Genomic DNA, 4,644 nt, shown 5'->3' with positions numbered 1-4,644 from the left:
CGTTTTTTTTTTTTTTTTAAACTAAACATATTTTTAAATACCAACAAAAAAAACTTTAATTAAAACAAAATAAGTAAGGATGTTACAAACTTAACCTTGATCGTAGGAGAAAAAGAGTACAACGCACCCTTCACATTTGATAGTGACATGTATATATGTGCTAGACTCCCTCTGAAGTTCGCACCTCCCCCTCATCTTTACATCAATCATAGGGCTCTTCCTGATTTTTACTAATCACGGAAGTTTCAACAACTTAGCATGTCAATGCTCTTTAACATGTCTTCAAATGTGGCATTAGGCAATGATTACTAAATCATGATGTATTGTCCTCAAATGATCTTTTACACTTAGATCTTGAGGAGAAGGCCGCTTGTGAACTCAAAACATAAGTTCGTGCAGGAAATCAGATTTCCACACAGCATGACCTTCAGTTAGTAAAACAGTTGTAACTTCCTCTAGGAAATACATATGAACGAACCGTAAACGGTTTTGGAAACTAGACTCATTTAGTTTTCCAACCGTATATTACACACATTCTGGTTCGTCAGGAGTTGTTCACAAAGTCCCGTCAAAGTTGACTGTTTTGCGAAAATCAGATTCTCGGACAGATTCGTCCTACTTTACGAAAACGGCCATAACTCACTCAATATGATAGGTATGATCAAATAGTTGGTGTCCCTGGAAAGTTGACACATAGACCTTTCCAATGGTACCAATTTCACCATTTTCCAGTGAGTGAGGTTTCCTGTAGATCCCGTAGAGCTTGACCTACGAAACTTGGCAGATTCTGATTTCGCTACGAAACTTGGCAGATTCTGATTTCGCTATTGATGTGTCTTTCTTATGTAGGGATAGAATAAGCCTCAATCTTTCATACCATTAAGTATTGAAAAAGAAGTTACTGCCATTACATTGGCATTGCGTGGGCGCATAACTACACTTAGCTTTACAACTTTTCATAACGAATGAGATGTCAAGTCTTTCGTATTGTGTTGAGTACATTGATGCATCTTATTGTACTTAGATGAGAACTTCATCTCTTAACACATATTTGTCATCTTGCTTTAAACAAAACAACGGATCTCTCTTTAGAGCAAAGACCTTGACTAATCATGAGAGTATATGTAGGCCTCACTAGTTATAGAGCGCTTAAACCGATTGATGGAAAATCATCATCAATACAGTCATCGAATGCCTTATCGAGACCGTGTCTTCCCAATATCTTTTTCTTCGGATGTTGATACATATTGGCAACTCTTGAGCCATCAAGAGTCTATGTAAATCCGGAATGAACACGCAAAGGCATAATTCACCATATCCCTTCCAAATCAAGCAGAGTCCATGTGCGTTTCAATACATTTAGCAAACGCATGCTCCTGTGATTTAGAGCCACTTGATTCGGATGAATGAAGTCCGTTTAAGACCTTTATGTATATCTCTGATCCTATAGAGATGTTATTATGACCACATTCATAGGCTACATGTTCAGTTATTCGGAAACTACCAAACTGATAAAGTGGGGAGCCACACGGCCTTGTGACACCACTTTTGTCACTATATGGCGTCACCATATCACCATCCATGGTGATGGCGTCAAGACCAACATCTTTTGGTCGCGCCATGTCCTCTTGATAGGATATCAATCCTTGCAGACATATTTGCCGCATGTGATCTCATCACTTTAACACTTTAAGCATTTGAGATCAAGATGAGACTTAGTGGGGACAAACCACGACAATTCATGTCGTTCCACTTGAACACTTGTGTTCTTATCTCCCCCTAACGGCGGGAATATTGTCTCATCAAAGTGACCATCCATAATATAGCGGTGAAAGAGATCGCCTGGCAAGGTTTCTACATATGCAGATTATAGGTGGAGGTTCACATCCAACCTAAGTACTTATTTATCTCAAATGACCCATCATTGTACGCAGTGGCAATGCGATTTGGCACCTAGAAATAACATTTAGCCGAGCTCAAGGATTGGAGATCCGTTTCAATCTTGTTTGTGCTCAAAGATTGCAATCCTGGTACACAGTCACGAGCTGTAGTACAAAAATATTCAATGATGGTGGGTCGTAGAAGAATGGTAAAGCTGCATGCAAATATTGCATAGCCCCAAGACGCAATAGAAAGATTGGTGCGCATCAATAATGTTCGAGTGACAAGCTAAATTTGCTTGGTCGTAGCCTCGGTGAGACCGTATTGCGTGTGAACATGGGGTACATGACACTTCAACTTACATCCCGATAAACTTCTTTAAATAATGGGTAGTGAGCTCGTAGAAATATAAGCAGCATAAGCAGTAGATAATAGTGTAACACGTGACCAGTGTGTTAACACTTCAACCAACACCATAAAGCATAAAAAGGTGTCCACAAGTTGGTTGTATCTATCTACATAGTTTGATGTAAGAATGAAATGTTCACTTTTGTGTCATTTAGCATAGGAGGGTCTCACTCCTAATTTAGCTAAAAAATAGACTTTCAAAACGAGCAATGAGCATTGCAGGGGGCCAATGCGACATCGAGGGAAGGCCGGTGCACCTCAATTGCTTGAGGAATTGACCGGACGACCTCCAGGAAGTTGGAGTCGTGTTCGGGTGACGTCAATGTCCCCCGGGTCACCACCATGCTTTATGGTGATGCTAGATCTCGAATGTCTTCGTTTTGAGCGGAAGAATGGATGTCCATGAGAATTGCTCAAAATTTGGACCATTATATCTCTTCCAGGTTGACCAATTTGGTCAAATCAAAGCCTATATGAGTCGGTGTCCCAAATATCATGTTTGGCGACAACATGGGATTCGATATTCGAATCGTAGTGACATACAGTCCATTAGATTGACTCATGAATTTCTCCAAGATGCGCTTCAGTCCGCGTTCATGAGAAGGTATACACAAAAAAATTCTTGTTCATTCTCACAATGTGTTTTCAAATGAAAACTATTAGCAGGAATGTCTTTAAAGCTCAATATGGTTCGATTGCCTCTTAATGCATAGAGGGTATCTGTGACATTGATCATGGTGCCATGAGGCATCAAGATTCAAGCTAAACCGCGTCCCTGAATGACCAGTATGATTCAATCATTGTAGTTATAGAAGATTTACAGAGGCACAAAATCTAAAGATAGTTGCCGGTTCCTTAAAATGTTGTGGATAGTTCCACTATCTGCGAGGCACTCAATGTCTCTATAAGACAGATCTACAAAAATGGAGTAGATAAGAGAGTAAATAGTTCCACTTGAACCATTTAGAAGGATTGAAAGAAGCTACGAAAAGCTGCAATCCCGAGAGTGCATAAAAATTTCCGTGCAGAATGACCTTTGCGCACTAAAACAGCCAGAACTTCTTCATTAAAATATATATGGACGACCCGTGAAAAGTTCTGAAAACTAGACTCGTAGATCTTTCCAATGATATAAAGCTCACTGTCTGGTTCGTCCAGAACTGTTCACAAAGCTCAAACAAAGTTGACTGTCCAGAAGGGACAGATTGCTGTTTTTCACAGAATTGGCATGTGCGAAGCTGTGAAGCTTGCAGGTGGCGTGTAGGTTGTTGCCTTAGCCAAAAGTGACGTGTGTATGATCAAAATCAAGTCCTTTAAGTCGTTCCAACGTCGTAAACTCCATGACTAGTTAGCAAAAGCTCCCTAACATGGACATAAACTAACTCAGAGGACCTTGAGGATTCGATCATGATGATAATTTTCCGGTTTTGATAAGTCTTCAACGTCTTTTGCAAGACGGCAATTGGTTTAATAGCGTAGGGGGATCCAAAATCAAAAGCTTTTGGTAACTCTAAGTCAGTATGACCAGACATGTTCGTGGAGGGTCGGTAGTGCGAGGCACACTTGAAACCACTATCTCCTTAATTTCGGACAATTCTAAGACATCACACTGAGTTTGGATGAGCCTAGTTGAACAATTGATGATGGAAAATCTGCTAAAGGGTAGAAGACTTAGGCCCTATTTGTTTGGGCTTATTTCAGCTTTGCTTTTAAGCTGAGCAGAGTTTTGTGTTTGGTTGACCACAAAATGAGGGGCTTTGCTTTTAAGCACCTCTGTTTTCAGTCCAAAAGCCAAAGCCAGCTATCAGGTGCTTCTGAAAGCCTGAAGCGCTTCCAAAGCACTGTGGCGCTGGTTACTGTTCATTAATGAAATTTTTGCAGTCAAGACTGCCCTTCTCGCTTAACCTGCCGTTCTCCCTCAGCTCTCTTCCCGTTCTCTCTTCTCCCTCAGCTCTCTTTCCGTTCTCTCTTCTCCCTCTGCCCTTCGTTTTCGCTCACCACTTTCAGGTAAATTCGATTAACCAGGGTTCTCAATTTGGCTGGGTTTTTGTGATTGTTGGTTAATTTAGGATTTTGTGTTGCGCAGTCCTTCAGGGAAGCTTGTGCAGATCGAGCACGCTTTGACGGCAGTCGGGTCGGGTCAGACCTCTTTGGGTATCAAAGGTAATGTTGCTGCTCCGGGTTTTTACCTTAAGCTTGTGAGAGCTAGAGTTTATAGGCTTTGTGATTTGATGGGTGAGCTGGTGTTTAGCCTCTGCAGTCCTCCCCTAAATGCCCAGGTTGTCAAACACAGTCCATCTATTGTTCCAGACTTCCAGTTGCTACCATCTATTTGGCCCTATTTATACTGCTATA

Source organism: Fragaria vesca, linkage group LG6 (genome assembly GCF_000184155.1).
Source record: "Fragaria vesca subsp. vesca linkage group LG6, FraVesHawaii_1.0, whole genome shotgun sequence".
NCBI classification, from domain to species: Eukaryota; Viridiplantae; Streptophyta; class Magnoliopsida; order Rosales; family Rosaceae; genus Fragaria; species Fragaria vesca.
This window is presented reverse-complemented; position numbering follows the sequence as displayed.